Source organism: Marmota marmota, unplaced genomic scaffold (assembly GCF_001458135.2).
Source record: "Marmota marmota marmota unplaced genomic scaffold, marMar, whole genome shotgun sequence".
Taxonomy (NCBI): Eukaryota; Metazoa; Chordata; class Mammalia; order Rodentia; family Sciuridae; genus Marmota; species Marmota marmota.
Genome location: NW_025999941.1, coordinates 8006387 through 8019044, shown reverse-complemented (window position 1 = coordinate 8019044; position 12658 = coordinate 8006387). Strand labels below are relative to the sequence as shown.

The following is a 12658-nucleotide window of genomic DNA, read 5'->3' as shown; positions in this document are numbered from 1 at the left end:
AAAAAAAAAAAAAAAAAAAAAAAAAAAAAAAAAAAAAAAAAGGGCCTATTCTCTGCCTCAGAAGTCCTAAATTTTCAAGAACCCCTTTGCTTCAAATAAAAAAAAATCACATTTTTAAAGTATCCCCTTTTCTCATTATGAAGAGAATTCTGAGATATGATATTTTCACATTCCATAAAAATCCAAACAGCTGCTTTATTTCCAAATCACATGGTGCCTTTTATATCCTAAGGATCTATATTGGCATTCACAGTTTTAAAAAGGCAAATCCCAACAGATGTGGTCACCATCTTTCCTAAAACTAAATAAAGACAGTAAGAATCATTTGTCAGCTCCATCACATTCTGGTGTAATGCAATTTCACACTCAAATCTCTAGCCACGTTTAGTCAGTTCCCACTGTGTGACTGAGCACCTGTGCCTGACTGGCCACCTCTCAAAGGCAGAAGTCAATAAAAATACCTGACATGAGAGAAATCAAATCCGTGCTTAAGCCCGGAGTGGTGGGGCACAGCTGAAACCCAGCAATTTGGGAGGTTGAAGCAGGAGGATAGCTAGTTTGAGGCCATCCCAGGCAACCTAGTGAGCCCCTGTCTCAAAATAAAGTCTAAAAAAGGGCTGGGGATGAAGCTCAGAGATAGAGTGTTCCTGGATTCAGTCCCCAGTACCAAAAACCCACCACCAACAACCACCAAAAAACTCTGCTTAATATTTCCTCAACAATTTGGCAAGTCCTTGTAGGAGTTGGCTGTGTTACAATGTGAGGCCAATAATACTGACTATGATATCAATATATTGTCACATCTATCTGTATATTAACCAATGTGGGCGGGAGTTTAGAGATATGGTATTGCATGAAAAAACACTTTAGTGACCAGGCCGACTAGTGTCCCTTCACCATTCTCTTGTCCCTCCTTCCCTTTCTTCTTCCACTAACACCATACTCATGGTTCGGGATCAGAAAGAACCCTGTTGCAGTGTGACAGAGCACTGGGGGGAGGGAGGGAAGGGCACCAGATGCAGCTGGAGAGGTAGGAAGGGGAAGAGCATGCCAGGCCTTGCAGGCCTTAGCCAAGCATTTATATTCATTACAAGAACAAAGGGAACTGCCTGCAGGGGTTTAGGAAGTGAGTGTATGATGTAATTTACATTTTATAAAGATCACTCTGCTTAACTGTCTGATGAATTTATGCCTTTTGCCCTTGATCAGATCACAAGCTCCTGGATGGCAGGACTATAGTCACACCCATTTAATACCCCACTTCATACACAGGCAGAATTTTAAACCAATGGCTCTCAGACTTTCGAGTGCATCAGAATCACCGGAGGCTCATTCAGACACAGCTTGCTGGACCCCACCCACAGTTTCTAATTCATAGGCCTGGGTGAGGCCTGAGAGTTTATATTTCTAAGAAGTTCCCAGGTGATTCTGAGATATAGGTTGCTGGACCAGGAACTGCACTTAGAGAACCTGTGTTTAAATCTCTCTGTTGAATAAAGCAATCAAAGAAGAAACATGGGAATATTTTTTAAAACAAAACAATAGAAGCCATCTGCGGTTTGGGTGTGACCTAAAATAGCAATCATTTATTCTAATTTTTCTTTTTAACAATTACTCTCTTTGCTATATTAGATGATAACAAAAGGATTAACCCATCCCATGCAGAGATATTCAGAAAGGAAATAGATCATTGTGATTAGACAAGATGAGACACTTTAGAGACTGCAGTGCCAAGTTCAATTATAAATTAAATGTCATTTGAAGATTTTTTTTTCCCAAACGGATGTGATTTGTGTAGGCAGTTATTACCTTCCTCAATCCAGGAAGGCTATGCGGTGGTAAGGTATCCCTTGGTGCTATTCCAAAACTGCAAAAAATTTTCTTAGAACTCAGAAATAAAGCTCACCATGACCCACAGCTGTTTGATTGAAAGTACACAATGTTTGTGAACACACCAACTATAAAACAAAGTAAATCCAAACTCTTCCTAGAAGTAAGCCCTAAACATCCCAATTTAGGTGCTTATTATGCCAAAATAGAAATGCAACTCAACAATGCCAAGTGCATCGAGACTCATAATCAACACAAGGAGAACACACTGCAGACCTAGGACAGTGGGGTGCAGATGACAGACAAGAATTATGTGGCAATTGTCCTCTGTCTCTGTGGGTTTACTCTGTCCCACCGCAGGTGAGACTATAGTTTCCAAGTGCAAATGTCCATTCACCCAGAAATTTTTATTTCAGGCTAATCAAAAACAGGCAGTTCAAACTCAGGGACAGCTTGAGTATTGGGGGGTTCAGTAGGAAGCCCTCTTGCCTGAAGCCAATAAGGTCATAGGTTCATGATCTCATGAGGGAGGAAGTTAGTTAGAAATACCACAGGATTGTGCAGGACTCTTCTTAAATACCCAGAGGTGAACCTAAGTGAAACTCATCTATTCTGTAGTTATTCAGGATCTCAGGATTTAAGATGTGAACTGGAGATGGAAGAAACTCAGAATATCAAAAAAGCCTCCTAATCAAAACAAGAAAGGCTATTGAAAATAAGAGACATTCACAAGCAAATAATAGTCATTAAACAGCAACCAATGAGTCCTTCTCTGTTTCCCTGTAGCAAGGCACAAACAATACTACGTGAAGCCATTGCGAGGCAGATGCAGCTCAGGTCATGTGGAAGATGAACCTGGATCCTTGTCTATGCTGGTGGGAATCATGGGACAGTCTGTCTCTGAACTGAATACAGAAATAGCAACCCCTACACTTTAATAACAAAAAGATGAAATACACATGAGCCCCCAAATCCAAGGTCATTATGCAGAGTCTCTCTGAAACCCAGCACCCCAAGGCATTTGCAATTACCCACCTCCAAAAGGGTAAAAGTAAACATTGGACCTGCTCTGCTGTTAAACTGCCACCGGATCCTCCCCGCTGTCTCCCTCCTCCTCTTCTTCTTTACAGACAGGTAAAGTTGGATCTCTTGAAGGAACTGGGGGCTCCCACTCTAGGCAAAGGTTGGACAGGTGATCAATGTACAGCATGAGATTTGGCTGTGCCTACGTGCCTCCGACAGAGCTGGATCATCTAGGGCAATGAAAATTGTAAGCAACAAGAAAGCAGTATTAACAGCAAGAGTAGGGCAACCCAGGCAGCACACACAGTTCCCCAGGACAGCCAGCAGCCATTCCTTCCCTTTTTCATTCACTCCACATGCTCCAGGCTTGGCTTAGAGTGAGAGTCGTGACAAACAGAAACACAGGCCCTGCTCTTGTGGAGCTTACGGGCTATTCAGGAGACAATGAGACAATTACAGGACAGCAGGTATGGGAACCTACAGGGTGCTATGGGGTACAAAGCCAAGGCAGCCAGCCCAGACTGAGGGTGGGGGGGTGGGGTGAGNNGGGGGGGGTGAGTGGATCAGGGAAGTTACCAGAAGAAGTGACATTTAACACTGAGCCTGAGGACCCCCGGAGTTAGCCAGACAGGCGAGGAGTGAGTCAGTATGTGCAAGACTCCTGAAGCCAGAAAGCAGGGCTGGTCCAAAGTTCTTTGTTCTTAGCCATTTTCCAGCCCAGGATCCTATGCCCATCCGGAGCACCCAGACTTGGAGTCAGCATCCCTCATCACAATTCCCAGAAAGCTGCTGTGCTTCTACTGCTCTGTTGGGATCTCAGGAAAGAAAAGGACTTAAAAATTGCTGGTTTCATAAGAAGTGAGAAGAAAACAACATGAGGTTGAACAGCCCTAAAATAGACCCGATTGTAGTGATTGGTTTTATGGACACCAGCATCGGGGGTGAGATGCCATCTCACTCTGGGTTGTCAAAACAGACAACCCTGAGATGTGGGATTGCAGCGGGTCATCACTCGCTCAGGATCCCCAAGGCCTCTTTGCTTTGACTCTCCCACCTTACCCCTTTTTTTCCCCTCCAAGTCCCTGGGAAATTGCTGAGGGAGCATTTTGGGCCTCTTCCCCTGGCTGTTTTCATGTCTATAAGGCTATCGCAGACATAATACCTCCCACTTGCCTTATGCAATTAAGGGAAATCAGATAGCTGATGAAGCCAGTATTGTCAGGGCCTCCACGTGGGGAACAAAGCAAAACCAAACAAACAGCCTGCGAAAGTCCCAGAAGTCTAAATGTTGCCCAGGGTTCTAGCTGCCTGTGCATCATGAAAGAAACCATTGTAAGGGATGGTTAAAGAAAGAGAAATACGCACATGGTCATTTTATCAAAAATGCACAATCCAAAGAAGCTTTCCTTCATGTTTCAATATTATCATATAACTCAAGTCCTGCAAAAACCTCTGATTGAATACAGAAAGAAACAAAACCCCGACTTCTAAGAAGCAGAGCAGGCAGTTATTTTAGAGACAAAGAAAGGATGTCTTTTTAACCTATGACAACACAAATTTGTTTAGGTTTTCCCTCCACTAAGTAAGTAAGCAATTAGGTTTTTTCCAATAAAAATATCCCCATGCATGTGCAAACACCAGGGGCAATCATATAATTACCCTGCCCAATCAGATTCAATTGCTGACAGTTGAGTTCCCACTGCTCATTAACTTCAGATCGCAGTGAGGTCTTTACAGAAGCCCTTTCCGTCTCCTTACAAAGGTTCCTATGACATCGGGAGCAGCCCCGGCACTACCTCATACAGGCTAATCATCCCCAAATCACCAGGGCCAAGGCCGGCCTACTCTGGCTTCCCTCTGAAAAAATAAAGAGAGAAATGCGAAGACACGTTGGCTTAAAGGCCCTCGGTTCATTTGGGGATCTCACTTCTAAATATAATAGTAACCTTTCACCCCCACACTTTAAGTGCCGTAATTACGTAATTAAAACCAATTATGTCATTTAACAGAGACTTTTTCAAGCCAATTACCTCAATCATTGACCTCAGAAGATTTCCCACACTGACCTGCAACAATGAGGATTGGGATAAATTTAGACACTGGCTTCCGAAGGCTGGCACGGACTAGTTGGTCTAGATTCTTCTAGACCCCAGAAGCTGAAGTGAATTCATTTGGTTCTAATAACAATACAATCCTTCCAATATGCTAAGGCCATTGATTTTTTCATACCCACCTGGATAGTAATCTCCATGTTGTAGATGAAAAAGAGGAGGCAGGGAGAATTATAAACTTCTCTCAAGATATGCAGCTAGTTAGCTGCAATGCTAGAGCTTGAGAACCAAAGTATTCTACTGTAAAATCCAAAGTTTCTCAGAGGCAAGTTGTGTGTGCATACGTGAGTTTGCCTGTGTACACGTGTATATTGGGTTTATTCTCCTCCCATTTTAATTATCTTACTCCAATTCCCCTGTGTCTCATTTGTATCACATGAAGTTCCATTCCAGCTCAAGGGTGTGCTGTAACAAAAGCCACAGCCAATCATTTCCTGGAATTGGTACTGGGATGAGCACATAATCCCATCCAATCCAATGATACACACTGAGCTTTTGCTGAGAATTATGGGAAAGGGTCTCACTCTTCTGTGTTTGCTGGTGACAAGGGGTAAGCTCTGGCAGTTAAGCTGCCATCTTGCCACCAGCAAAGGAATGAGAGAGAACGAACCGAGAGATGTGGAGAGAGAGATTGGTTCCAGGTAACAATCCCTTCCTAACTCCTGGTTGCTTCATATTGAAAGTATGGGTTAGTTCAAAAGTATGCTAGAGAAAATATAAAGATTTGTTACCACCTAAGTTTTGGCAGACTTGATCACAGGGAACAGAACTGATTGAGCATGGCTGTGAGCAGCAATCTTGCCTCCTGCTCACAACATAGTTAAATGCCTCCAATTTTTGAGTTATTTAAAGAACATAGCATTTTATGGGCAGGAGGAAGCACTTTAATCTGCAAAATGATTTTTATCACAAACTAAACATCCTTGTAACTTTTTGGTCCTCCACTTTAGTCAAAGTTGTCTTTCCTTGGAGCTGAGACAGCTGTTGGAGCTGAGAAGATCTCCCTCGACCTTGCACTTTGCCCTGCTCAATGGTACTCTTGTACTCTCCAATTCCTGGATCCATGTGGGATGTAAAAGCTCAGGATACTTGCATTCATCGAAATAGAGCATTTCTTTCTCTCTCTCTCTCTCTCTCTCTCTCTCTCTCTCTCTCTCTCTCTCTCTCTTTTCCTCACTGGCTTTTAGGGAAAGAAAAACAAACAAAAATAAACAAATAAATAAAAGCAAGAATCCCTTTAAGGGCAGGTTTCAACCTTGGCATTATTGACGTTTGGGACCAGATCATTCTTTGCTGTGGGGACAGCCTTGTGCACTGTAGGATGTATAACATCATTTCTGGCCTCTACCTACTAGATGCCAGAAGCACTCATTTCCTCAGTTTGGGACAAAGAAAAAATGTTTGTAGACATTGCCAGATGTCGCCAGGTGGGGGTCAGGATCACTTCTAGTTGAGAACCACTGCTTTAATAGAATATTTGAGCTATTCATTAGGTCTTCCTTACGGCACCTGTGAAAATGTGATCCCTGTAGTATATCCATGTCTTGTACTTGAAGTGTGAAAGTGAGGGAACCATCACTTTCTTTAGAACAAAAACTATGTAAAGTATCCCCTAACAAGAGCTGACAAGAAAACAAACAAAAACCAAAAAACTCAAGATGGCAACACTGTTGACTATCACAGCTATGAAGCCACTTAAACTGGCTCACCCATTAAGGACCGGGGTGGAGGAAAAATGTATCAGACACAAATAATTTTACCTAAAAAACCAGCAAGAGAAAAAGGATGTAGAGAAGAAAAATTAGAAACAAAGAGTAGGGGAACAAAGAAAAATTAAATACAAAGAACTCACTGCAGTGAGTTTCAAAGTGGGTATTTGGTTCCTTGCTTCTACAGGAAAAGAAAATGAAACCTTAAGGCTATTGTTATCTTTTCTAGATTCAAGTGTAGCCCAAAACATGAAAGAGGCCCAGCTCAACAGAAACCACCCCTCCAGCAAAAACCAAAACTCAGCCACTTGGTAGAAAAAAGTAAAAAAATGGTAACGCTTCACTGATTTGGACAAATGTGGGTGCAGACATTTAAGATAAGCAAAATTGATGGGTCTGTAGCATATTTTTTAAGGAAAGGCATTTACTTTCCCTGCAATGCCAGCGCATAACCAAGAGTAGAGTAGCAAAAGTCCTTCCTTCAAAGAATCTGAATGAGAATATGCGATAATTCACTGAATTAGCATCTGCCTTGTTTGGCTGGGGAGAAGGGCTTTGAATTAGTTCTTCCTAAGGAGGGCGATTAGTTGTACCTTCACACTGCAGCCAGCCCAGGGATTCCAGAATAGTGGGTTTCCAGAAGACTTTGCTTTAAGGCACTTCTGCCTCAAAGGTCCTGAGTTCTGACCTGATCTTCTGACTAGAAGATCTATGTTGGTGTGTGTGAAAACTGGGCTTCGTTGGGGCTTCCTGGTATGAAAATATTTGGGTTCTATGGTTGTCTAGCTACAAGTTCTAATGCCTTGGGGGTGAAGAGGTGTAAGGGAAGGTCAGGTTCCCAGAGATGAGACATCCTGCTTCCTCCATTCCCAGGTGCCTCCCCTCTGGCTATCAGCTTACTCCTGCTGTCCCATTCTTCTGGCCCCACATTCTCCACCTGCCTGTGCATCTCTCTAGTGAAATCAGACTGCTTAGGGAGTGGCATGTCTCAACTGGAGAAAGAATGGGAATAAAGGGATCTCTGAGGGGCCTTGGCTTTCCTTTCATTGTTCTTGTAGGCATGTTGGCTTTTCTTTTGGTAAAGAGCTAACATGTAGAACAAATAGAAAAAGAGAAGTGCTTGTCCTGAGGTTCTAGCCACAGTGACTCTTGTGAGTTGCATAAACAACTCTTCTTTATTAAACCTGGAGCTAGACCTCAAACTTTGATAAATGAAGAGTTTCTCAGGGCATGCTCTTCCTATGAGTTGGCATCCCCAATCCACACTCTCTCTACCAAAATCCTTCATCCTGGCCAGTGGGTGTTTCTCAGAATATCTGGGTATGTCAACAGAGAAGAACAGCCCATGTCCCTGTTCCAACTGGCACTGGAACCACAGAAGGAGTTGTGTATGTTTTGATGGAGGTGCCTCCTGACTGAGTCTACCATGCTGGCATGCCAACACCTTGTTTGACCAAAAAGTTAGTCGAGGTAGGAAAATGGCTCTGCTTGAGCAGGCCTGTGCCTGTATTTCTATAACCAAACCAAACCAAACCAAACCAAGGTTCTACATACATGACAAAACAAGTACTGCCTTCCCCATGTCCTTTTAGCAAGAAGTGGAGGAGATCTCACTGGGGTGGTAGGAGTCCCAAGAGGTTGCCCTCACAGTCAAAAACTAAAGATTTTCAAAAACAGCAACTCTGTGCTTTGGCCTGGGATAAGCCTTATTTCCAACACAAGGAAAAATATTTTAACAGTGTTTAGAATCTCAGTTAAAGTAGGACTTGGCATCCAGAGACGAGCTTTGCTAGGCTCAGAAATTTTATGCAAAATTTGATGCAGGTGCTTACATGCTTTCTTCTGAGGAGAAGATGAATGGTTTCCATCATATTTTGAAATTGGTCTGACTCAGAATCAAAAATTAAGCCAGCTATCCCTTAATTTTTTTAAACAGTCTTTTCCCCAAGGAATCATTTATTAAGTTCACCTATTTTAAATATAAAGTTCAACAATTTTGAGTAAATTTATAGAAATGCAAAACTATCGCCACAAGCCAGTTTTCGAACATCTCCATCATCCTCCAAAAGGTCCTGTGACTATTTACAAAAGGCTTCTGTTAATTTTTACAATGAAAGTTCTAGGGTTGAGAGAAGATTCCACCTGCTTTTTTTTCCCTTCCCAGGCATTCTCCCAAGAATTATTTGTTGAGTATCTGAAATTCAAATATAACGAGGTGTCCTATGTTTGTTTTTTGGTTGTTAGTGGTGGCACTAGAAATTGGAGGGCCTTGCGTGTGCTAGACAAGCACTCTGCCACTGTGCTATACCCCAGCCGTTCCTATATTTGTTAAATCTAGCAACCCTAATCTAACACCAAGGCAGAATTAAGAAGTAAATAAACACTCCACACCTAGAAAGAAATGTACTGGTTTGGAGCATTATAAATAAACGTGTATTATTTTACTAAATCTGAACCATCTCAGTTCTAAGATGGATAGAACCTGGTTTGAGTTAGAATTCAGGCTGAAAACTAAAGCTGCAGAAACTACCTAAACAATTCACAACCCAATTGCTGTTTTACAGGCAAGCCTGGAACCTCAGGCATTCATAGGATTATATGCTACATTTGCCTTGAAAGGTTAAAGTGGATGTAATTGTTAACCTTGCAACTCACAATCATAACTGGAAATGCGACTTTTAGGGGCACAGATTATAGGGCAAAATAATTCTTAACCCTTTTGTGGGGGGTGTTACAAACTCCTTTGAGAGGATTTGATAAAATTATGGATCTTCTCTGTAGAAAAATGTGCACATACACATTATACCCTTTTGCAGAGAATTGTTTTTTGAGGAAGTGAAAGATTTCATTGATTCTGTGACAGTGTTCATGAACCACTCAAGGAACTGAGAGACTAGGCAAATTGACTAAAGCCATTGTGAAGTCTTTTTATTTTTTTTTTTTAAGAGAGAAAGAGAGAGAGAGAGAGAGAGAGAGAGAGAGAGAGAGAGAGAGAGAGAGAGAATTTTTTTAATCTTTTATTTTTTAGTTTTTGGCGGACACAACATCTTTGTTTGTATGTGATTCTGAGGATTGAACCCGGGCCGCACGCATGCTAGGCAAGCGCGCTACTGCTTGAGTCACATCCCCAGCCCCATTGTGAAGTCTTATACCTAGTTTTCCTTTCCTCTTGGAGGAGTGGTGAAGAAACTTGGTAAAGCAAGATGGCAGGGGAGGGGTGCTCTCAATCCTCCATGGTGGGGTGGGGGTAACTTCCCTTGATTCCTTGGATTCATGTTTCAATGTCTATGAAATGAACACATCAGTCTGTTTTCACAAGTTAAGTCTCATGGATCTAGCAGAAAAGTATCTGGGAAGGGCTCTTTTAACTTCTAGAGAATTGCACATGATTTTGTATTTATCAACAACAACAACAAAAAAGTGTTAAAAACACTGGATTCACGGTGACTGAAGTCAACAAAGCACTCTAAGTTCCAAGTCATTTGATGATCTGATCTCAGATTCTTCAGATCAGAGGTTGGGAGACAGCTGAGAAGGACTTGGACACTTCTCTTTGAGTCCAAGAAAAAAAAACACTTAGCAGGGACATGAGAGAAAGTGACCCCAGCCTTAACCACTCTCCCATTCTTCAGCATTTTTTTTTTTCCTTTGAGCTGTTTTCTCTCCCTTCCTATAGAAAACTGTCTACAAATATGGCCACAACCTTGCCCAAAATGCCACCCACTTTTCCTCTTTCTCTGGACCCATTAAAAAAAAAATCCCTCAATTTTGTGACTTTAATTTTCCTTTGGGTAACAAAATTTCCCAATAATCTATTATATCATTATATCCAATTACACCAACCATAATTTTCCAAGTGGAAAAAGGACAGGTATATACAGCACTGAGCTTTATAGGTGAGGTGTCTTTTGTGCCTTAAAGCCACCTATAAATTAGGTCCTGGTATTATCATCTCCATTTTTTTTTTCAGAAGAAAAAAACTAAGGGAAGAAAAGTTAAGTGATTTAAACAAATTTACCCACCTAGCCAATGACAAAGAGGGATTTCAGATCAGGAATCCTACATTCATACTATGTAGAGAGATTAATCAAACAATCCACAACTAAGAGAGCAAATAATATATGACTTAGCCATTCATTTTCTCTCAAAAACCATCTACCACTTTAAGAAAGTTTATTATCATGCCCAATGACATGAACCATGAAACTATTTTGAATGTTTATTTGATACTTACTGATGTCTAAGCAAATCTATGTTCACAGTTATCATGTCAAAGGAAAATAAATAATTTAGTTTTAGGTTTTATCTTATCCATCCTTGGTCCTTGAAACAGCATGAGAAAAGCCAACACTCTGTTCTTACTGGATGTCCTAGGACATTAGGAACCTGCTGAGAAGAGCATGCTGGGAAGTAATGTTCTACACTTTTGTGTTAAGACTTAAAAAAAAAAATACAGAGCTGTGTAACTCACAGACAAAGTTGACAAATTTCACGGCTTAGTCATGGTTAGCATATCAGATTTCATGGTTTGACAGAGATTAACAAGAAAATCATATTAGAGTTACAACTATTAGTAGATTCTTAGATATTTGGTAAAGAAACTCCAAGCTCTCCAAACTCCTCTACTCGTGGCTCACCACTCTCACCCTCTGTGAGAGGTTGCAGAGCCTCCACAAATCCCCGCAGAGCAAATGGGCTCTCCCAGGGTCCTCAGAATCACCTCCTAGTTACAGCAGGCCTAGGGGCCCCAGGGAAAGGTCTTAGCCTCCTTGGACTAAAGCTAAACTCTTTAGCTTTTATAATCCAATTCATAAAACAGTAGAGAGAAAAAAAACACACCCCAATTCTACATAACCTAGAATTTTGCCCTAACACAGAATACACTAAAGAGAAGAATGAGTTATCATTTTGAGAACTATGATATTTTAGGTAATAATAAGTTTTCCTGTCTTTATGAGGAGGTAATTCAGCAGAGGCCTTGTTGTTAGAAGTGGCATGCAAGCAGGGACTTCAAAAAGCCTGCTGCCTGCCTGCCCAGCCATTTGGCCCCAGGGCTATGCATATCCTCTTTCTGGTAAGAGGCCGGCTTGCCTGTCAACTTTGCATAAAAGACAGCCAATTTGTCAGCCATTTGCTTTAATTCCTTTTCCCAGTCTTCCCAATGATAAACTCTGTATACCTTCTGGTCTTCAATATCATATATCTGACTGGAGGATGGAAATTCACTCTGGTCCCAGGAGGGTTTCCTTCCCTGCCGTCCTCCTGGGTCTTATAGGATGTCCTTAATCAGAACCACATTACTCAGCTAGAGGAAGTCCCTGTGCAGATGCTGGCAAGACACTGGGGCAAATTAGTTTCAGAACGTGGAAGGTCAGATTGGGAATAAAAGCAGCAGTTATCTATTGTGTTTTCTTTAGTTGAAAGAATTAAGGCAGGGTGCCGAGCTCTTAAGAAACCAAGATTTGGATAAGTAGCAGCCACTTAGGAAAGGAGTTCAATGGTCGGTTGTGGAAACACAAAGTTCTTATATTCCAGGTATTTAGTCAGGACGTGAGCAAGGATTTTTTGCATTTTATACACATTGGTTTTTATATTTCAGTAGCACCCTCGATGGACAAAATAAAAATAGCTACGCTTTGTAAAAAAAAAAAATAGAATTGTCCCTTAACTGTGTATGTTTATACATAAATTTATATACATATGTTAGACAAAGAAGGCATATTTTAATAATAACAACAGGTACCATTTTCTCTCCCGTTCTTACATGCCATGGTAAATATTTTCCAAAACGGTTTCATTTATCTTTAAACAAGCTAGCATGGTAGAAACTATCTTTGTCCCTATTTTATAGCTAGAAAAAAAAAAAAAAAAGCCAAGGTTGACCTGAGCCACCAAGTTGGACATAGAGACTACAAGTTGAACTTAGGAGAGCCTGACTCCTCAGCCTGTGTTTAAACCACTGAAGTATATCAGGGATGGAAATGT

At 41.3% G+C, this 12658-nt stretch overlaps 1 protein-coding gene across 24 annotated transcripts in view; it reads right to left on the bottom strand.

The window, feature by feature from the left end:
* Erc2 (ELKS/RAB6-interacting/CAST family member 2) overlaps positions 1-12658 on the bottom strand; it is an 877829-nt gene that overhangs the window by 91439 nt on the left and 773732 nt on the right. For 5 of the 24 annotated variants that reach the window (XR_007346866.1, XR_007346870.1, XR_007346869.1 and 2 more), the window contains one exon: positions 2895-3083. The exons of 17 other annotated variants lie outside the window; for them this stretch is intronic. The gene's annotated coding sequence lies outside the window, so the exon portion shown is untranslated. Of the gene's footprint in view, positions 1-2865; positions 3084-12658 lie in introns of all 24 variants that reach the window. 2 more of the 24 variants (XR_007346867.1, XR_007346868.1) reach the window with 2 other exon arrangements.